Genomic DNA, 23,534 nt, shown 5'->3' with positions numbered 1-23,534 from the left:
TTAAAAGGTCAGTCTGAGGGTGACCACTGTATTTTCTTTTTGGTCATTTGGAGTTTGGGTCATGCTAAGGATGCGTATTTTTTTCTTTTTATCCATAGAGCGTTCGAATACATGGTACTCAGGTATTGCTAATCTTTTGTGGGGTTTTTTTATATAGCACGCGTTCACTTGTATTATTTTATCACACAGGGTGACTGGTTCTAGTAAGCTGTCCTTTTTCACAGAATTATTATGTTATGGCTCTCTAGGATTCATAAAATGAGCATTTTTTCTATATTTATCAAAAACGTACGCCATTAACTGTCTGACAAAAATGGCTTTTTGTTGTGGATAGTAGTTTCCTGCACGCAGATTAACATCTGATCTATGTATTATTGAAATGAACATGATATTATTGTGACTTAAACAATGATTAAAATGTCGTTTTGAAATATAGATATGTTCATGTAAAATTGTTTTTTTCAAATTGTATATGAGTATTGATTTAATGTGATTTAATTTAATTTATCGTGAATAATTTATTTAAGATTGTAGCATCAGCCCTAGGGGTAGGTTGCTCCGAAGCAAGATTCCTTTACTTGCATGATTTCCGATTAAACTTCTGGGTCTGTCTAGACAGCCAGCCCCTTATCGGAAGCACCCCTGGATAAAAATATAGTAGTACCACTCATAGAACAGAGTGCCTTTCATACACCAATAGTGCTTATTGTCATTTACAATGCCAATAGCTTAAAATTTCGCAAATGCGAGACCTATTGCATTGCAAATGCTTGTTCTAATATTTGTATGACATTAACTGACTGGTCATGCCAGCAATTGTGTTCCCGAGTCCTGTGATTGCGATGTAAAAAACATGACAAAAAACAACATACAGACACATGTATTTATAGTGGTCTGAGGTCCCACCAAGTAGCAGAAAGCCCTGAAAATATTTCAAACATTATTTTAAAATTGTAACAGTACAAAATAGGCAGCCACGCAATAATTTAGTTTATATGATGAAAACAAGTACTTTCCAAGAATACATTTTCATAATAGCTAACTTAGTGTAGACATTTTAAAAAGTCCATTGAAGGACACTTTTCAAAACTCAGCATCCGTACATTATCTTTCAAAAAACGTTTTAAATGTTTGTCATCATGAAACTTCAAGTGACTCTTTAAATTAAATCACGTTAGAGCCCTCTCCCCTGAATTCCCACCTTCCACACCCTCCAAGTACTCCAGGTCCCCCCAATTCAGGGATTGTTGTTTTTAACACAATATATGGGAACTCTTTTTAGTAAAATTAAGAACACCTTGGTCCCCATACACCTAGCCAATTTCAACCTCTGTTTACATGCAGATGTCCCCTCAGGTGAGTAGAGTGAGTGGGAGGAAGGAGGCCAACAGGGTCATATTCAGATCCCCGATCGTCCTGACCTCTTGGGCCTCAGACAAATGGCTCAAGAAAAGGCGGAAAAATCCATGGATAGATTCAAGGAGATGACACTGAAAAAAAGGTGCTATGTTGGGTCTAATTTTTTCATTCACAAATGGACAGAGACAGCTGCCCCACTTCCTGAATAAGATGCTCTAAAGAAGGTTTCAAGAAATGCACATTGATTAATCTGTTTATTTTTAGTGCCATCACTACCATTAGTTCAACAGGTGCATTGGCACTGGGGCAATGGTGTAAGGAATCACTACACCCCAATTAAGGATATGTCACTAGCAAAAAAGGTGGGAGAGGGGATGCATTTTCCTGCTTGGTAATGTGGCCCAAGTCCCCCATGCTGCACAGGGAACTGGTCGGTAGCAAGGGGGGGGGGGGCGGTCCTCCCCCTGTGGCATGAGTTTTGGAGGGCAGCATCCCCCGGATCTACCTGCCGTATCGGGGTGGCAATTGCCAGCACCCACTTCCCCGCTCTCCAATACGGCCATCATGGGACGGCCATCTGAAGAATCACCAGCAACCCCTCCCCTCCGTCTCCAATGCAGCCACCCTGGGCTGGCAAATGAAGGGGCTGCCACGGGCGGCCAAAGGTCCAGCTACACCATTGTAAACAACAGAACATACCTTATCACAAAGCAACATTGCAACAAAAAAGGCGTTGAAATAATGCAGCATGAAAACAGAATGGCACAAGAAACAATAAAAAACATCACTACTACAACATAATGCAATGGAAACAATATACACAAACATTCTTGTCACACAGCATCACCTCCAAAAATGTGCTTTAATAAGACGACTGGCAAAGGTGTTTGCACCAAACACTGCCTTTCTTACCACGAAGAAATAACATAGCTGCAGTCAATCAAAAATAGTTGTTGACCCAGCACAGCTGTTTGATTCATGATTGCATTTGTATATGCATATGGTTAGTGTGTGGATTTTGTGTGCAGTCCATTTTTATATACGGTGGAGAACCATAACCATATTGGTAGAATGATACTTCCAGCTGGAAATATTTACTTAATGTCTCAAAACGAATATTAAATGTATAGAGGCCAACTGCCAGGCTTGGAGCATTGACGCACTCTGAAAGGTGTTAGACTGTAAGTGTGATTTCTGAGGCAGAATTGCCTATCTTAACATATTCAAGTTAGTTTGGGGTACGATAGAGGACGTCATCATTAAAGAGTGGAATGCTGAGGGTTTTTTTTGCAGTTTTATATAGCGCGAACTCGACCCGAAGAAATTGAAGCGCTTTACATGAGCACTATTTACATTAAACAAGGATACATTCAACTTTTTTGTAGACACAGGGAGATTATATGATTTCCCCAGAATCACAGGATATTGAGACAATGCCAACCAAGACTAGAACCCGGTTTCCCGGTTTCATAGCGGACAGCTCTGGTCATTACGCCACACCATAAGTCTCTAAAATGTGACCTGCTAGTTGCACACAATGCTATTTCTGCAATGTGTTTCATGCTGTATCCATCAGCTGTTTCATGAGTAAACAGCACAGGAATGGGAACAAATGATCAATGTCTCAACTTGTCCCTAGTTATGGGAAAGTACATGAAGGCCAAGGGTGGGTCAATCCACCTGGCCTTCATGGACTTATCTAGTGCCTTTGACACAGTCAATAGAGGGAAGTTGTGGACATTAATGGAAAGAATGGGCTTTGAGGAAGCACTTGTTACGTTGCTGCGTAGATTGCACTCGACAACCTCTGTCTCCATACGCTATGGACCAGGGGGCGAAAAAACTAGGCCTATTGCGTCTACTAAGGGTGTAAGACAGGGATGCATATTGGCCCCCTTTTTATTCCTTTTATATACAAATGGGGTGTAGGCATTTTTATTGGATCAGCAGCTGGACTATCCGAGCTTTGGAGGAAATCGGGTTCCCCTTTTCTCATATGCGGATGATACTGTACTGATGACTTTAACTGCTAATAGCCTACAATAATCTTTAATGGCTTTTGCTGATTTTATGATGGCACTGGATCTTAAAGTAAATTTTAGTAAGTCCTTTATTATGGTGTGTGGCCCAAAACAAACAAAAACGAGGAAATTTGTGGTAAAGGAAAATACTGTAGACAAAGTACCTAATTTCACCTATCTGGGTAACGTCTTCAACAATAGACTGAATTGGGATCATCTGATCATAGTGAGGGCTCAACACACTTGCAGAATCATAGAGGGCTTGTTTCTCTTTGCATGCAAGTTGGGTTATAAGCAGGTTGCGGAAATGCTTACCTTGTATAAATCAAAATGCCGGTCAGTCACAACTTATGGGGCAGGAATATGGGGCTATCAAAAATGTAGCCAGATACAAATTCTGGAAAACAAATTTTTAAAAAGACTATTGATGGTCCCTATTAGTTCTCCTACGAAATTTTGTCACTCAGAATTGTGAGTGGATTATGTTGAAGACCGAATTAAAATTGCCCCATTAATTTTAAGGGGGAAAGTGTGGTCTTCAGTGTGGTATTCAGAGGAATTGTCATTTACTAGAGAAATCATTAAGGACTGCATGAGCCTGGATAATGAATTGTCCATTCCTTGGCTCCGTTATGTTAAAAATTCATTCAGTAAGATTGGTCTGGGAAATTATTATGACTATCCCGAAAGCATACCAGCTAATATGAAACCAATCATAAAAAATGCTTATTACAAAGAATTAGGAATGCTTGACTCGGTCGACAAGCTTTTAGTTTATAGGCAGCCAAGAGACCAGGAATTTTATCTATCTTTTAGCACCCATACACAATCACGCTTCCTTCTGACTAGGTTTCGTTTCTGCACAGTGCACTTTCGTCTGGCTGTTCCTAACCCAGTGAGCTGGTGTGAGAGACTGACTCCCTGTTCATGTAATAATTTAGCCCAACAAAGCACAATGCACTTTATGCTCTTTTGCACATTATATAAGGATATAAGGGCCCGTTTTATTAGGCCAATTTTGAAGGAAATTTGTCCTAGTTCGCATAAAGAGGGTTTTAATTATTTATTATCTTCATCTTCGGTTGCCATCTGTAGTGCTGTGCTTAATTTTATTAGAACTGCATTATCAATTAGGAAACAATATGAATTGTGTTAGGAAATCCGGGTAATGTGATTTAAGGGTTTAAATCCATGCAGTTATTTTAGGATAGTGATAGAATACGCTGAAAGCTTAAGATCATTGTTAGAAATGGGGGTCTCTAGTTGGCAATGGCTGGCCACTGTCCAAGTAGGGACCCATCTTCCTAAGTCAGAGTAAGCGGGCTACACCCTTTGATAACCCCTGCGGTAACGTAGCACGAGCAGTTAAGCTTATCTCAGAGGCAGTGTGTCATAGCCAGTAACACAGTGAAGAATACTACACAAGTAGTTATAAAAAATAAGTTTCTTTATATATAGACTTAACACAAGACCAATAACAGTAAAAAGCCACAGTACTATGAAATAGGGTTACTCTTGAAATGCTGCAAAAATAGTTCAAAGTGTGCAAAGAGGAGTTCAGTTAAAGGCAGTGGTCTCTGCGACCCTTTTACTCACAAAATACCTGGATTCTGTAGCAAAGTAACCAAAATGTCGCTAAGGAGTTGTAGCGATGATTTTCCTCACGCGTGACCAGTGATGCGTTGAATCCTTGCCGCAAGGGAGGATGATGCGCTGATCTGTGTGCAGGACAAAGCGACAAACTTCTCCATGCTAAGCCGGCGATGCGTTGAAATCTTTGTCGCGAAGGTAGGATGATGCGCCGAGCCTGTTGCGTGTGCGATCTTGCTGCGATGAAAAGAAATGGCGCGAGGGAGCGACGATCCTGATGCGATGCGATGGAAATGGCAGACGCTCGGCGTCCGCGCTGCGATATCGTGAAGCCATGAACTCGATGCGATGATCTTTGGTTAGCGAGCACTTGGAGGCCCGCAAACATGCGATGCGATAATCTTCGGATTAGCGAGCATATGGCAGCCCGCAAACGTGTGATGCGATGATCTCCGGTAGCGAGCACTCAGCGGTAGCAGCGCAATGATTTTCCTTACGCTCTTCAGCTGCGGCGGCTCGCAAACAGGCGTTAGCGACGATTTTCAGCACTCTCTTATCCACAGTAGAACTAGAGGCCCTGGAACTCACAGGAGCCTCACCTGCAGATAGAAATCTTCACTGGGAGGAAACAGGAGGCTGGTGGTGGAGTCTGATGTGCCTGAGACTCCAGCAGGAGGCTAGCTCTCTTCTAGCCCATGGGTGATTGCTGTAGCAAAAATAAAAGTTCCTTCAAAGTCCTTTTCCTCTTCTTCCAAGTCCAGTAGTAACCACTGCAGGCCAGTCCAAGAAACAGCACACAAGCACAAGGACAGTCCTCTCCTGCAGATTCCTTCAGTTACACGGAAAGAGGTTCTTCTTGTTGTCCAGGAGCAATACAAATTGTAGGGGTTTCAGTACAGCTATTTATACACCAAAAGTCTTTGTTCTCAGAAGCTACAAGTCACTGAACCCAGCCAGAACCAGTTCTGCCCAGTCCTGGAGCACTTTGTTTACCAGGCTGCATCCTTCCTTTCAGAAAGAGGGGGTCTGCCATCAGACGCACAGTGGGAGGTGGAGCCAGCATTCACCTTGCCAGGCACAGCCCTATTCAGGTCCAGGAGCTACCCCTCCCCATACTCCAATGCAGATCTCTATATTCAACCCAGGTTTGACTCAGCCTGCCCTGTCCCTCCAAAACCAGACAGCCAATACACATAACAGCAGAGCACACTGGAAGGCTTAGGCAAGAAAATACCTACTTTCTAAAAGTGGTATTTTCATACAAAGAATATAAAAATAAACTTCACTAAAAGATGTATTTTAATATTCTGAGCTCAGGCATACTAAATTCGTTTTTCTACCATGTTCTTTGGGTCAGTTAGGACTATAGAATGTAATAGTCAAACCCATTCTGGCCTATGGAGAACAGGTAGCCTTACTGTAGTGAAAAACGAAATTGGGTGTAATTCACTACCAGGACATGCTACACACATCAGAGCATGTCCTACCTTACACATACAATGAACCCTACCATAGGGGTGGCTTACATGGTGCCAAGGGAAGGTTCAGGGGCTGGGAAGTGGGTGCACTTCACAGCCAAGATGGCAGTTCTAGACTGCTCACAGACACTGCAGTGGCAGGTCTGAGACACACTTTACAAGCTGCTTCTGTGGGTGCGCAAACCAGCGCTGCAGGCCCAAAAGCAGAATTTGGTTTACCAGCCCTGGGCACACACAAGCCACGCTACTAGGGACTAACAGGTAAACCAAAAAGCCAATCATGGATATACCAATTCACATGTCATATTTACACAGGGAGCATTCGCGCTGTGCCACTGAATGGCAGTGGCACAGCGCCCAGAGCATCTATTACCAGCAAAAACAGAGGAGACAACAGCGAAAAATGGAAGTAGGCCCACGCCAATGGTGCCAGGTCTAACAATCATGATTTAAACATTTTATATTGTGAAATCTAAATATTTATCCATCCCAAATGTTGTATTGGAAAATTTTAAAGATGCTTTATGTATGATGCTTACTTTTATGATTCAATGAATCGAATAAAGTTTATTTGATGATGAGTAAACAGCACAGTCATCGCTCAGCATTATCACCATTTGTTTTGTGGATTCATCCATGGAATCCATGTGGCAGGCAGTGATATTCTGCATTAAAACAACACTGGTGGCAGCAGTGGGATATCACCGCCTGAAACACAGACTCCTCAAACCAGCCCCCCTGGCTGCCCTTTGCGCACAGGAAGGAAGACACAGCATGTCTGCTCATCTGTCAAGGAAGACATAGACCGATTTTCTCAACTCCATTGTGTCCAACCCTGCAGGCTGCCAGAGAGAGAGGAAAACATCTGACACAGAAAGGAGGCCATTCCATTGGGGACTGCTCCTTGGTTCTCCTATCCAGAAAACAGCAGACACCTCCAGCCAATGTGCAAGGGCTTTCCATTGAAACTTGGATTCTGATAGTCAGACTTTCCATTTAGAAGTACTCCAAAGAGGGATGCACTGATGAGAAAGTGAGCCCTCCTGCCGCACTGGACGAACAGCACTAGGAGGTGCTGGAGCGAGTGAGTTGTAGTTCAGCCAGGTCAGCCAAACATCTTCCCCATAAAATAAGACCATTTTGTCAGAGGATTGAAGCCCAGTTACTTGGTTTCTTTACTTTAAAGAGTTGCGCCACTCTGGAATTTCTCCTCAGACACATTTTGCTCTGAAATGCTAGTCATCTCTGTTCCTTGTCTGTATTTGCATGCTCTGGTCTATAACATTATATGACTCTGTTTGCCTGCTTTGTCCTCAATTACTCCTTTTTCTTAGCAATACCTTTTGCTTTAAATCTGGATCAGCACTTGAAATAGAAAATAATAGCTCGGTGATCTATCAATAGAGGGCGCCAGCACATTGGGGTACACTCATGAAGGGCCGGATCATGAAGTGTTGAGTCAATAACAGTCAGCATGTGGTCTGCTACTACACAGGCATCGTCTTTACCAACACTGCCCCATAAGAAATGAACAATGAACAATGAAGAAATATGTGATGGTAAATTTGTTGTGGGTTCCTAATTGGTCGCCTAGAGAGTACATTCTGCGATAGTTTTGTGGTTAAGGAACCTGCTATCTCTGTGTGTCCAGCAAGACTTAAGGTCCGATAATGGTGAAATAGATCACGTAATTGATGCACAAGCTGGGCATTTGAATCATAATGAGATGGTTTAAAGGATTAAGATGCCTGTAACGGAGGATTCAATAAACAATAGTAGGTCGCAGGCCTTTGTGTAAAACAGCTCAGTGTGTAAATTCAGTGCTGCAAAGATCCCTGTGTAACCTACTGGGCATAGGTGACCGTCCGAGTGAAGCAGCTCACCTAGTAATGCCCCCGCACTGCAAACAGATGCCTATGACCTGCAAGGCAAATTTTTTAATATTTCCAAGCTTTAACTCAATCTTATTGTAAAATTAAACGGATGGATTTCACTAGGTAGTAATAAATACTTTTTAAATATTATGTGCATAAAAAAAATGTGTTTTATGCTACATAAATACTTGTTATGATTATAATTATACACAGAGGTCTAGCTGATATTCCTAAATAGCAAAGGCAGTCCTATACATTTTACCCAGATAAAGAGCTTGAGAAAGTTAAAATCTTTTTCAAATCTCCCTTTATATCGTGGCAACATCTGAAGTCACACTGTAAGTGTACCTTTGCTTCCCTTTATGGGTAGGTGAGTCTGGTAGCAAAGTGTTAGTGTCCACCTGTGCTGCCTTTGTCTTATTACTTTGTCTTACACCTGATCACTGTTAGGAAACTTTGTGGAGAAAAAGAGTTATTGATTGTCAGTGAAGTGAGGCATTAACAATCAGACCATGCTGGGGAGGAAATAAGGAGCCTCACACGTCACAGGCAGGCTGGTTTTCTGCTTGGTGAAGTAGATTCTTAATGCATCTGACTGTCATCTGTCGTAGCACAGTGCTCCCCACGACATTTGAGATGATTGTATGGGAATGGCCCTGAACTCATTTGTGGCATAAAAATAATAATTACTGGAATCAGGAGAATGCACCACTATAGAAATGCAACTGCAATACAACACGAGTATTGTTGCATTAATTCATGCATGGAATCCATGTGACAGGCAATGATATTCTGCATTAAAAATACACTGGTGGAGCAGAAAGATAGCAGCACCGGATACATAATCTGAAGATTCTTGCTCCCTCAAACCAGCATCCCTGGCCGTCCTTTGCACATAAAAAAACAAGCATTTCTACCCATCTGTCCAGGAAGGATTAGAACGATCCCTATCCAATGCCAGCGGCGATTTTGGCACAGGCAGTGAGCCGAGCTGTGGCAAGACATGCCTATACTGCTTCTCTCTTCAGTTTTGGAAAAAAAATGGAAGTCATTAAAATCCACTTTTGTTCAAAATTAGATCATCATACGTTCGAATGCCAGTTTGAAACATTATTCGTATAGGAGGCTCAGGGTGGGCGTGGTTAAAAATTCAGTGATTCATTTTTCAATGGCAATTCCGCGTTATCTCGCCCCCCCCCCCCCTGCATTTGCCATATTTTCTTAGGGACAATTGTGTGTGGTCGGTTTTTACGTTTTCTGTGTTAGAGCATTTACACTTTCAAGCTGGTAGAACAATGCAAGTTGCAGAGGCCGCCCCTGAAGGGGGCCTCGAGGGCTGGCGCCATAACAGACGCCAGAGCCTCGGAAGGATCAGGTTCCAGCCGCCGGTAAGCGCCCCGAGTCAGAAGGGGTGCTTCCATGGCGGCAAAACTCGCGCCAGGAAGGCGCCTAATCGCCTGGCCAATGGGGGAACCAGGTGAGGTTCGGCCCTCCCCCAATAAGCAACAACCGCCCGTTCATGGCGGGAAAATTGTGGGGGGCTTATAAGACGCCGCTCCCCATACTGCAGCTCGTCACTACATCGTGGAGCTGGGGACCGGCGCAGCGGAAACCAACAGAACAAGTTGGACCCCCAAAAGTGCCAAGAAAGGAGATACGCCTATAAGAGAGCGAATAACGAACTGTCATGGTGATTCACAATTCTATGACAAGCAAATGATTTATGACCAAGAATGATGGATGACAAATAATTTACGACCATGTAACGCAAATGATTCATGCCGTACAAGTTATGGCTGTTCATGACGCAAATGATTTATGGTTCACGCATGATTTATGACCCATGATGTACGATCCTCTGATATGCAAATGAGTGATGACAGACAAATGATTTATGACCAACAAAATGATTTATGACAAACAGCGCTGATTATTTATGACACCCAATGTAGGGCTGTCAGGACACAAATGATTTATGACACAGGGATGATGTATGACACATGTTTTATGATAAGCCATGATAATGATTTATGACACTGGCCACGAAAAGTTATGCCCAGGGGACAGAACAATGAGTCAGAGGCGCAGCTAGAGCCACATTTCGGGGGGGGGGGGGAGCTAAGAAAAAATTTCGGGGGGGAGGGGGGCTGAATCTTTTAAGCCATAGGCAAAGTGGAGCTGCAGGGGCTCTTAGAAGGGGTGAAACAACAGCGAGGCCTCATTAACATGCAAATGGTCTTTTAAAGACCTGTGAAGTGCTCGGGTGCGGCTGTGTGTGCGCCGCGAGGCTGTCTCATCCCGGGCTGCCACACGCGACGGGGGGGAGGGGGGGGGGGGGGGGTGCGCGGCTGAAGCCCTGTGAGTCCAATGGGTGTTGCGCGCCTGCAATGAGTTGTTATATAATGGTAATAAAACTGCGGCCAACAACGACCACAACAAATTACACCTCGTGTTGGCTGTGTTTTTGATATATACATCTGTCAGGAAGTTGGCATGCATCCGGGAGTGGGCTCTGTGCGGGTGTTATGAAAAAGCAGAACCAGTCAGCTGAATAAGAAAGCCAACGTGCACAGCGTGTGTCCCGAGTGAGCTGGCGACCAAGCGAGCTTCTGTCTTACTAGTGAGAGGAAGATGTGCAGTGAGCAAGTGTCAGAGGCTAAGCCATGAACCAGTAAAGCCATTTAGGACGCCGGACACGTAGAGAGCTGCAGAGACCAAGCGAAGCAATGTTCTCGCGTTACCGGTTTTGAAAACAGCCTCTTGACTGACTATGAGACTAAAAAAGTTAAATCCGCACTTGAAGGGTGTGAGAACTGTAGTATCCTCAGGTCATGTTAGTAGGTTCTCTTTCATTCTGTACCTAGCTGCTCAGCCAGTGTCAGTGTTCCGCGTGGAATGTTAGTGTGAGTGGAATGCTGGGATGCCTGGGTGTGTGTGAGACAGTTGGGAAGATGGGCTGAGCAGCTAGGAGGCTGCTCCTGGTGGGGCCTATGCTGGGGCCTGTTCTGGGCTTGTTCTAGCTTGCTGTAACTTCTATCTATGGACTTAATAAACTACCTAAAACCATCTCGGCTACTTCTACTTCATCACCTGAACATGTGGGCCCAGCCCACTACATTTATGGCGACGTTCTGGAGCTCATCTCACGCACTAAAGGCAGTCTGAGGTCAACTAAGGATGTGGAGTGCAGCAAGACTACATGTAGGAAAGAACCTACGTCAAGTAAAAGAAGAAAAAAAAGAAACTTGTATCAAGAAATTTCAAGAAAAGAAAAGAAACCTGTCAAGTGACGCAAGTGAACTTTAGAAACCTGTCAAGCATGCCTGACTGCCCCACCAGTGTCCACCACACCGGACAGCCCAGCTCAGGCATGCTGTGCTGGCATCTCTGTGTCTACAACACCGGTAATTACGTATTTAAGCCTGCTTATACCTTGCAGAAGAACTTACGCCGCAAGAAACGAGAATAACAAACAAGAAAAGCTACATCTCAATGCTACGAAGGTAACCAATGGCTTTCTCAGTGCATAGTGCGGTGTTTCTGTTGAAAGTAAGGCGCATTTGTGACTTTTTAAATGTGCTATATTTTGCCTTTCTAAGGGATTTGGATTTGTGAGTTGTATAACGTTATCCTGCCAGCGTTTGAAATACTGTCTCATTGGTGTTTTTGCCGGTTTTCTTTGCCTGCTGCAAGTGTGGGGATTCACACGGTGATGAAATGGTATTTTCTGCCTTGTTTTTGCCAGTGTTTGTTGTTCCTACTACGTGGCAAGTTATTGATGACAGTTGCGCTTCATTTTAAAAATCAAAATTGGCTCGTGCAACTCACCTCTCCGCGGAGCCTCTCATCAACATTCTATGACGACTTCTTACTTCATGGTCTTCGAGGCTGCCTTAGGACGTTTTGAAGCAGGAGCGCGCCGTGAGCCACTCGGCGTGCGTCTCCTGTGCGTCCCTTCATCTTGGGGCTGGCTGATCAAGGTTTTCTACATTGATAGAAAATGAGTGTTGAGAGTGCCCTCCATTATTCTGCCAACCTTGGTCGAAACAATAAAGTTTTCCTTGCACTCAAAGTTGGATCGTTTTCAGTGTGGCAGCGTGAATAGACAAGCCTCTCGTCGCGAAGTCAAATGCAGGCACAGCATCGGACTAATTGTTTTGCACAGGCGACTCAACGATATGTTTGTGAAGTGTGACATCGGGTGCATGGACTTTTGCCCAGTTTCAGCTAAAACATCACAAAGTCAAAGGTCAGCAAGCTTGACATGGACTCGAATACAGGTACAACTAGGGCATTGGACTTTGCTGATTTTGGTGTTTTTCAGATTCTGGGTGTTCCATCTTCATCTTCTACACGGTGTCTTCTTAAGCTGTGTGTGCTGCACCAATCATTTTTGCAGATTTGTTACTCAAGCTGCGTGTGCCACTACTTTAATTTGAAGTGCTCAATTGTTCCTAGGAACGCCTGTCCTTCATCATCGCGGTGACAGGCACACCATTGACTTTGTGGTACATGTTTTAAAGATTTAACGCAAAAATGTCTTTTTTCACAGGAGAATGAGTTTAACGCAAAAATGTCTTATTTCACAGGAGAATGAGTTTGATTTCATACAGTGTCTTGTAATTGCTGTATGCCAACGTATGTTAATTTGTTTTTCACACGTTCAGGTTTTGTTGGCATGGGAGTGGGTACTAGTCCCATTTCTCTTATTTACGCATTTTTATCGTTCAGATATTGTATCCCTATCTTGGGATGGGAGTGGGTTCTTAGTCCCATGTCCCCTTATTTAAGATATATTATCCCTTCCTAGGGATGGGAGTGGGTTTTTAGTCCCATGACCCTATAGGAGTGGGTTTTAGTCCCATTTCCTTTAATTGTATATTTTTATCCCTGCCTAGGGATGGGAGTGGGTTTTTAGTCCCATGACCCTTATTTCACATGTGTTATCCTTGCCTAAGGGATAGGAGTGGGTTTTAGTCCCATTTCCTTATTGATAGTTTAATTCCTGCTTAGGGATTGGAGTGGGTTTTTAGTCCCATCACCCCACGTTCACAGAAATTTTTATGGCAATGGGTTTCAGTCCCATTTTTCAAGTTTGAAAGGGGGTTTTAGTCTCACCTTTGTTCTTTGAGTTTGGGTGTCAGTCCCATTTACTCTGTTATAGGGGGTTAGAGTCCCACCTATGTTAGGGGGTGTTAGTCCCACCTTTGTTACGTTTGTGTTGGGTATTAGTCCTTTCATTAACGTATTCGCTGTCTTGTGTGTGGGTAGCCATCTTTTGATGCCACACTGTGCTGCATGTCGGTTTTGCACGCATGCTGCGCAAGTCAGTGGGTTTTAGTCCCATGTGACTTATTATGTACATTTGGGTGTCATTCCCAAAAAAAATGTTTATTTCACGTGGGTTTTAGTCCCATAGTGTCCCTCACATGAGGGGTGGCTTATTAGATTGTCGCCACAGTCTTCTCACGTGAGAAGTACTTCCTTGGGTGTTGTTCTACCCATAGGCATTTATACCCGTTGGATTCTACTCTGGGTATCATATTCACTTGTTGTTTGTGAGCTCTTATTTCACTTATTACATTTTTCTTTGTTCAGTATTAAGGGAGGGGGATGGTGTTAGTGTGTTTATCTATGCTTGCATCTTTCCTTTCTCCTTAGTTTGTCTGTTTTACCTCTCGTGGTGTATTTCTTTATGCATCCCTGGGTTTATGGACTCTTTATATCTTTTGTACATTTCTGTATTTATTTGTTTTCATTTTAGTTTGGGTTTAGTTTAAGTCTATTTAATTTTCAGTGTAAAGGGAGAGGATGTGTAGTATCCTCAGGTCATGTTAGTAGGTTCTCTTTCATTCTGTACCTAGCTGCTCAGCCAGTGTCAGTGTTCCGCGTGGAATGTTAGTGTGAGTGGAATGCTGGGATGCCTGGGTGTGTGTGAGACAGTTGGGAAGATGGGCTGAGCAGCTAGGAGGCTGCTCCTGGTGGGGCCTATGCTGGGGCCTGTTCTGGGCTTGTTCTAGCTTGCTGTAACTTCTATCTATGGACTTAATAAACTACCTAAAACCATCTCGGCTACTTCTACTTCATCACCTGAACATGTGGGCCCAGCCCACTACAAGAACCTTTAAACTGGTCTAATAAATGTCAATGAAAGACAGTTTTACACCGGAAAACCTGGACGCTAAAACAAAAGATATTCCCGTAAACAGCCCGTTTTACTGTAATCGCACTGCAGAGAGTTCTCAAGCCCCCGCCATGAAAGTATGTTCCTTACCCCTTCCAAGGTATCACAAACTTTCTCGAAAACATATCATTAATATTATTAAAAAATGGGAATTTCACGTTAACGAACCTACTGTGCGCACCGTCTCCGGACTGAGCTGTGTCTCCTGAGCAGCGTCCTCACATCTAAAAGCGAAACCAAGATGTTTGTTTTGTTGCTGTCATTTCCCAGTATAATAAACACTCCTCGGTTGCTAGGATCCATTGTATTTTGAAAGACCAACTGTAATCATAAACTTGTCACCAATAGAGGAAAAGGTAATTTAGCCACGGAGTGCTCACTGAGAATGGTAGTTTCCACCGCAACACAAGCATTGACAAACCCAATAAATCTGGCTTATCAATCAATCAATCAATCAATCAGGGTACTTGTAATGCGTGCTACTTACCCATGAGGGTCTCAAGGTGCTGAGGGGTGGGGGGTGCCGCTACTGCTCGAAGAGCCAGGTCTTGAGGAGTCTTCTGGGTCTGTCATAGGTGGGTTGGGAGGGTGTTCCAGGTTTTGGCGGCGAGGTAAGAGAAGGATCTGCCGCCGCCGGTCGTACGTTGGATGCGGGGGACATCTGCGAGGGCGGCGGAGCGGAGCTGGCGGGTGGGGGTGTAGAAGCTGAGTCTGCTGTTCAGGTAGGCTGGTCCCGCATTGTGGAGTGCTTTGTGTGCGTGGGTGAGGAGCTTGAAGGTGATCCTCTTGTCGATGGGGAGCCAGTGCAGGTATCTCAGGACGGGGGTGATGTGGCTGCGGCGGGGGCGTTGACTATCAGTCGGGCGGAGGCGTTTTGGATGCATTGTAGCCGCCGTTGGTGTTTGGCTGGGATTCCTGCGTAGAGTGCATTGCCGTAGTCCAGTCTGCTGCTGACGAGGGCCTGTGTCACTGTTCTTCTTGTTTCGGTCGGGATCCATTTGAAGATCCGGCGGAGCATGCGTAGGGTGTTGTAGCAGGAGGAGGAGACGGCGTTGACTTGCTTGGACATGGAGAGGGAGGAATCGAGGATGAATCCTAGGTTGCGTGCTTGGTCGGTTGGTGTCGGTGCTGTCCCCGGAGCGGTCGGCCACCAGGAGTCGTCCCAGGCTGAGGGGGTGGGTCCGAGGATGAGGACCTCCGTCTTGTCCGAGTTCAGTTTCAGACGGCTGCTCCTCATCCAGTCGGCGATGGCCTTCATGCCCTTGTGTATGTTGGTTTTGGCGGTGTGAGGGTCCTTGGTGAGGGAGAGGATGAGCTGGGTGTCGTCGGCGTAGGAGATGATGTTGAGGTTGTGGTGGCGGGCCACTTGTGCGAGGGGGGCCATGTAGATGTTGAACAGCGTCGGGCTGAGCCCTGGGGGACGCCGCAGATGATGTCGGTGGCTTCTGACCGGAAAGGAGGGAGGCGGACGTTCTGGGCCGGAGAGGAAGGACGAGGTCCAGTCAAGGGCCTTCTCTTGGATTCCGGCTTCTTGGAGGCGTGTCTTTAGGGTGCGGTGGCCGACCCTGTCGAATGCGGCTGACAGGTCCAGGAGGATGAGGGCTGATGTTTCGCCGTTGTCCTGTTGGCGTCTGATGTCGTCTGTGGCGGCGATGAGGGCTGTCTCGGTGCTGTGGTTATGTCTGAATCTGGATTGGGACGGGTCCAGGATGTTGTTGTCTTCGAAGTGGCGGGTCAGTTGAATGTTGACGATTTTCTCGATGACCTTTGCCGGGAACGGGAGCAGGGGTGGGCGCGGTGACGAGTTGTCTGAGGCCGAGGTTGGCGAGGTTTTCGTTCAGAGTGGCGGAGTTGGCGTCGTTGTTGTTCTCGAGGTGGAAATTCAGGTCCCCGAGGAGGATGTAGTCCGTGGAGGCGAGTGCGTGGGTGCTGGCGAGGTCGGCGATGGAGTCGCTGAACTGAGCCCGGGGTCCGGGGGTTCTGTAGATGAGTGTTCCTCTGAGGGTGGTGTTGGGGTCGGTGTGGATCCGGAAGTGCAGGTGTTCGGCGGTGTTGAGGGTGTCGTCTGCGTGGGTGGTGACCTTGAAGGTGGACTTGTAGACGATGGCTATTCCTCCTCCGGTTCCATTGGCGCGGTCCCTGCGGGTGATCTTGTAGCCGTCCGGGATGGCTATGGCGATGTCTGTTGCCGAGGAGTTGTTCCACCAGGTCTCGGTGAGGAAGGCCACGTCTGGGTCGGAGGTGTCGAGCAGGTCCTAGAGCTCGACGGCGTGTTTGCGTGCGGAGCGGGTGTTGAGTAGAATGCAGCGGAGGTGGTTGGGTCCAGTTCTTGGAGGTTTGGTGGGTCTGTCGCAGGTGAAGCTGCAGGTGCAGCAAGAGAAGGGTCTGTGGGTCTGTTTCGGGGCAGCCTGGAAGCAGGTGTTGTGTCAGCCGGCGTTGAGTGCGTGGAGGGAGTCCGCGTCGTATCTGAGTCTGGCGTCGTGGCGAGCGTGGGGTCCAGGGGTTCTGGCGCTGGGCGTGGTCCAGGTGCGGACGGGCTTGCCTTTGGCGCGCCAGCGGCGCGCCCGCTGCGCGCGGCCACTGCGCGGCCTCCATAAGAGGGGCTGAGGGAGGGAGGGGCAGCTGGGAGGCGGGAGCGGGGTGGCGAATGGGATGCTCGGGGGGCGAGCCGCAGGGGAGCAGCGGCAGGAAACCAGGCCACATGATAGAGCGCCATATTGTTCGAGAATTGTAGAGGTGCATCATAATCATGCACAGTCAGCACCTACATATATATCCTGTGTTATTTTAACAAATGATCATTAGATAAGTAAAATGTAAAAATAAAATGTGAATGCAATGTTAGAAATGTAACCCGTGTTAGTAGAAATGTAATCATGATTTTTTTAAATGTAATTTTAGGGTGAGCTGAATAGTAAATCGATTTGTGTGCAATGTGATGCATTAGATTTAAACGTGCACAATATTAGAATCTGCACGGTTAGGATTGATTTCTTATGTATCGAGTGTAATGAATTATAGTGTTCATTAATGTAGTGTTGTAAATGTGCGTAGTTTGGATGTATAGAGGCCTAACTGAAAGTCTCGATCTTCTATGAGAAGGCCTATTCGCATTTCTGCGTGCAAGGATTTTGGTTTCTCAAGCTTCTGTTGCAGGTGCAAGGACATTGTCCTCATTAGCAGAACTAACCTTTTGTTTTAGGAGTTAGGCATGGAGGAGAATCGCTACAAGTGTCTCTAGGAATGCAATAATGAGGAGTCGATACTTTCGGTGCTGAAGAAGCCTTGGATCCAAGGACACCCTAACGGTTGTTGGATGGGTACAGATTTCAGTGGAAAATCACCTACAGGAGGTGATCAGCCAGAGGAGATGGAACGAAGGCGTGTCTTCTATGTTGTGCATTTTGTATTAGGGACAGTGCCCCAAGGGAAGAGTTAGGAGATGGTGATGGAGCAGGTAAAACAACATTTTGTATACCTCCTCTATTTTGCATGAAAATACTAGTTATATAACCTACTTATTATAATTTTATTAATGGTTTGCTGTGTTAAACTAAACCAACCATTTGCATACACCAATTATACGTGGGACTTATTGCTATTTGCATGGCAAAATAACTCTGATAACTAAAAAAAGGTACGCATATTAATAGTAGTACATGTGGTAATAGGATATCGCATGATTTATGTTGCTTTTGTGATGTTTGCGTTCCCGTTTTGGACCGCAAAGGTGAGTTTTATTGCTTTAAATGTCGCCATAAGCTAGGAAAATACTAATGCATAAAGGGATTAGTGAGGGTTTAACATTAGAATCTTCATTTCTTTGTATTAATTAGTCTTTTGTGTTTGTTTAGCTTAAGATGACATTTGGGCCTATCAAAAAATGGCGTCCGAAATGGAGTTAAGAAGTGGCTACCGTCTCGTGAGCGCGATGTCTACTGCGCAGACTCGGATGGCTCCGTGAACTTCCCGATGACCCAAGTCACAGTGTTCCTGGTCAAGGATAGGGACATGGAAGACTGCCAAACTTCAGTCAGTAAAATCTGGTCTGAATGAACAATTGGGACATACAAGCAAACCTTCAACAATGTAGCATAAGGGCAACACTGACAGAGGAAATGAACCAGCAAAATCCATGAGAACCTCATAGAATAAAAATCGGACGTTCCCCAACCAGTCAATCACCTTCTTTCTTAGCCTAAAAATGTTTCATGTTATCCTGAAATTTATTATAAAAGAGTAGTAGAATAGGGAGGGGCGCACTAGACATTCTGCGGTTTTGATGACTGCACACCCCTATCGACCCCACAGACGATGACAGATGCTTGCACGATTTCTGGTCCTTTGGAGATCTTTGGAACTGTAACGTACTGAGCAAAGAACTTTCGGACTTTGAGCTTTGGCCTGCTTTTTTTGGACAATTTAAAGGGTAAATTCGGTTATGCAGAGCCAAATGAATTAGAGAAAATCCTGATAGCAAGAATAGGTAAATATAAATGTCATGCGATTTGTGAACAAAATTCTAACCTTGATCGATTATTAATGCTGATATTAATTGAAAATAATATTTAGATAAACAAATATGATTAACAGAATTTACGAGTTGGTGGTTTTTCAATGAAGAGAGTAAAGGATTCTGAGTCTTAAATTTGTTTTAGCCGGTTCTAAATCACCATCAACCAATCCAACTAATTGGTCCGTCGACCAAGTGGTGGAGTGCCTTGATGTTTAGGATTAGGAATCCATAGGTGGTGAATGCTAATGTATATTCTGTAAAATAACTCTTCTTCCCTATAGGTAATAATGTACTCCCCACATGTCCAGCGCGAAATCATCATCCCTCCTGTGTGCAGACTCGTGAGTGAAGACGTGTGAGTGTTGGTGTTATGGGCCCCACCAATGAATGCGTGTGTGAATGAGCTAGTGTGACATCGGGTCTGCGACGCAGGAAGGGATAGTTGTAAAATGTGCTTCCCTTTCTCTTTTTCCCCGGTCTCGCGCTGGATCAATGGGACAGTGAGGCATTAGAAGGCAGGTGTGAGGGATTGATTCAGAGGGAAAAGACTTAGAATGAACGAGGTTGTAGCTTTAGTTATTGGTCCCTGCAATGTGAATGTACTTCTTAGGGAGTCTTCACAAGCTGACACCATTTTCTGATTTTGCCTGGGAAATGCTAAGTAGGGATGTCGCACTAGAGTGTAGGGACAGACTAACAACATTTCTTTGAAGGTATCGATGAAGACTGATTTAAATGTTGGAGCAGTTATCTCTTGTTTGATAATTTTAGAGTTTATCGTCCTTTTTGTGTTTCATCGAATGAGGTTGTTACGTATGTTAAATTCTGTATTAGATCCCATGTATTTTCTTGACCTCGTCATGAGGTGCCTGTATGTTCAGTTATTTTTGGCTTTGTAATAAATCCCAAAACTTAAATTTCGGACTTAGTGATTCTTTAGAGTCATAGTTACTTGGTTATTGGATTGGAATTGAATAGTTGATTTCCCCTTTATACTAACAGCAGGTAAAAAGATCTAGTCGACCTGAGGATTCTTATGAGTAGTAAGAGATAACAGATAAGATAAGAATCCGGCGTTATCAGTTGATAGCAGAGTAGGATGGTTATCTCTGTAGTAAGGGGAGATCTGGATTAGGATAAGTCACTATCGAGTTCCCATAGAGCCCAAGTGATGGTGATCCAGTGGATAATGAGCGGAGAAATGGCCTTCTTGGAAGCTGACGGAGCGTAACTGTGCGGAGGAAGCAGCAGTTCCTGGGAGAGTGAGTATGAACAGGGTTGTGTATGTTGGTGTTGTGCTGATTGTGTGATGTCTTGTGGAGTTGGTGTGAGAGTCGAGTGATCATGGTTTCGGACTGTGAGAGCGCGCGGTCCTTGAGATTTGATTTTGATATCCTGGGATAAGAGATTGTGGTGTAGAAGACACCCAAAGTTGAAATTGTCTGACCAGTGATTGTGGGAGTCTTGAGACGTCATAGACTGACCCACGCGAGATAGGGAAGTGCATGTGTGAGTGCGTGAGCAATTGACGCAGGTCGTGGGTTGCTGTATGTGGCGCATTGAGTGCTTAGCTCCTATCCATTAAGGTGATTGCCAGAGTTGAAGTCGACAATTTCGAGAGACTGTCCGGTCGTTTGGTGGACAGACGGTTATTTCAGAGTGTGAAAGAGACACGTGAAAGTGTGAGAAGCGAATTGTGAAGGAGGGGAACTGCTGCATGCGGAGGAAGCATGACGTCAGAGGGTGCTGCTCTGCAATAGGCTGGTTGGTGTGAAGCCGCGCTGGTATTGGTGGACCTACATCAGGAAGTAGAAGGAGACGCTGTGTAAGGGCCGACTTAAGTTGATTCAAAATGAAATGCTTTAAAGTTTTACGAGACATGTGTAGAGGAGATAGAACGGTGGTTACTCGAGGAGGGGAAGAGGCTCTGCCCAAGGATACCCCGGCTCGAATACTGGCATAAAATGACTGAAAAAGAAGGAGAACTGGCTTTCCCGCACTATGACACTTTCAGGTTGGAGGTGTTGTATCAGTTGAAAACAGTGATGGCCTCATCGTGGCCTTTGCCTAGACGGACACAGTTTGAGGCGTTGCACACATAGATAAGAGCAGCGTATGACAGGAAAAGAGACAGAAATCAAGAAAGGGTAAAGAAGTTGATCAGGGCATTTCAGGAGGCACGATGGGATGCATTAGAGAAAAGATGGAGGGTGGAGACAATTGAAGGGGATAGATTGTTCCCGTTGACGGTGAAGGTGGGAGATACGCAAAAGAAGAGCGCAGGAGAAGATGACAGTGACACAGATGATGGGTTGCTAGAAATGCTACTGTCGAAAAAACCACTCCCATATAATCCTGACTCAAAAGAGGGAAAATCAGTACCAAAGGAAGGGAATAGGGAGCCGCAGACTCAACCCCATGCAAGAGTAGTGGGTAAAATATCAACAGGAACTGAAGGGATGTGGATACAGACATCAGCAAGTGCTAAGCCTAACGGAACCGCGAGGTTACCAGATTCTCTTACAGTACCGGTTACCATTGGACCTTTAGTGTCTGTGTATGACCCGGACCCGGTAAGGGAGGGGAGTCAGATACAGTCAGCAGTAGGTGAAGGGAATTGCATGGTGAGTGGAATAGCTCACCTTCTGAGGCCTACAGAATCGAGTACACCATTGCCAGCCACTGTGGACTCCTCTAGAGGACAATTGGATGTGTGATCAGAGAAGCCAAGACCCCTGGCTGAGTCTAGATCAGATTTAGGGATGTGGAAACCACCAGTAAGGAGCCAGTATGACAGGATGCCAGGAGGTTAGGATCGGGAGGATTAAGGGGGTCGACAAGCCCCTAGGAATGCAGTGGCAAATAGCAGATGTGGAGATCAGAGCAGCGAGAATGATGAGTCGAGTGGTACATCGAGTCGAGGGACATTGAAAGTTGCCATAAGAACAAGGATGTTGGATGTGGTGAGGTTGAAGGCAGAGGTAGACGAGATAGTTAGTGGGAATCTGCCTTTGGAAAGAACAGAACTCTATGAGACAGATGAGTTGCTGTTTGTAGCAAAAGATGTAACCCGTAAAGCAAGGTCTGCACACGAGAAATTGACCAAATTAGCAAAGAGGTATGACGTGGACCTGTCCAAAACCAAGATGTTACAGGGAAATCACAGGTTGCAGTATAGTGATCAAGAATTGGAAGAGAAGAGAGTCATAGGATTGAAGGCTCATATTCGAGAATTGATTATAGGGATACGTGCATGGAGCATGCTTGATAAATGGGAGGAAAGGTGGTCCTAAAAGAAAAGCACCAAAAGAAGCATATGGGAGACACCTCCTCCGGGAGGGGGAGGAATGGTAGGAGTGGAGAATAATCCTTTACGTGAGGTACAGAATGGAGGGTATGTGCACGTGCCTTGGAGTAGATGTGACTTAGAAGCATTCACAATGATTTTCCTCGGCTGAGGGAGAAACCTGTTGAACGGTATAAGCAGGTTTGTCAAAATCTCGAAGGTGTTGTGGATCGATCTGAATACGTTGTTTGACATTGTCATACCAAGCGATCTGTAGTCAGCTTGTAGAGTTGCAGTTGATTGGCCAGCTTCTGAACCAGACTGGGATTCTGCTACCAATGGTCCTTCACCTATTGTCATGAAAAAGTTTGAGCAAGTAATTACGTGGCTGAAATCTAAAATCTCGCCACAAGATATTAACTGGGTTAAGATAGACCGGACTGTTCAGAAACCGAAGGAGACAGTGCATGAATACTATGAAAGGCTTTTGCAAGCTTTTAAACAGTACAGTGGGTTGGACAGCTTAGACCCCAAGGACATGGGATAGTTTGTCTCGAAGTTTGTGCTGGGATTGAGACCTGAGGTTAGTCTCATGATTCAGCAACATCTGATTTGATGGCAGAACGAACAGGTGGATGAAATACTGAGGTATGCGAGGTACTGCAGGGATGAGGTGGACTTAAAACATAGGAAGCTAAAAGACAAGCTGATGCTTGGTCAAATGCAAACTGCTGATAAGGGACTCTAGATTCAGCCTAGTGGAGGGACGCTAGGAAGAAGACAAGGGAATAATCAAAGAGGGAATCAGAATGCACAGAGTCATGGAAAGGGGAAACCTGTAGACCCTAAGACGGGAGTGGATGTGGCAACCTTGAAGAAGACCACCGCGTGTCATCTGTGCCACCAGATCGGGCATTGGAAACGTGAGTGCCCATTGAACACAGTAAATCTGGGGCAACAAGAGGTAGAGGCAGTACAGGTGCCTGAAGCTGTCAGTACTGTCGCAAGACCTAGATCCATGCAAGGGGGAACAGGGTCCCACAGGTCCAAGTCCCACAATCTCAGAAGATCCCACAGGGGCCTCGGACGTACCAGCAGATGCCTGTTTTTAAAAGTTTTGGCGAATACAGTCCAGACCCGTTGGCATGACGGTGCCTGAGGGGGGAGGAAGACTGCACTCTTGGGGCAGTCTTGGAGGTGGACCAGAGGGGACCATTTGTGGAAGC

At 45.3% G+C, this 23,534-nt stretch overlaps 1 protein-coding gene across 3 annotated transcripts in view; it reads right to left on the bottom strand.

Annotated features, from left to right (window-relative positions):
* The window catches only part of LOC146855751 (V-set domain-containing T-cell activation inhibitor 1-like), a 116,908-nt gene extending 102,176 nt beyond the window's left edge, over window positions 1–14,732 (bottom strand). For 2 of the 3 annotated variants that reach the window (XM_085653669.1, XM_085653668.1), the window contains exon 1: window positions 12,151–12,210. The gene's annotated coding sequence lies outside the window, so the exon portion shown is untranslated. Of the gene's footprint in view, window positions 1–12,150; window positions 12,211–14,674 lie in introns of those variants that run through there. The other variant, XM_085653667.1, reaches the window with a different exon arrangement.
* Between the last annotated feature and the right edge of the window lie 8,802 nt (window positions 14,733–23,534).

This window comes from Triturus cristatus, chromosome 4_1, assembly GCF_964204655.1.
Source record: "Triturus cristatus chromosome 4_1, aTriCri1.1, whole genome shotgun sequence".
Taxonomy (NCBI): domain Eukaryota; kingdom Metazoa; phylum Chordata; class Amphibia; order Caudata; family Salamandridae; genus Triturus; species Triturus cristatus.
This window is presented reverse-complemented; position numbering and strand designations above follow the sequence as displayed.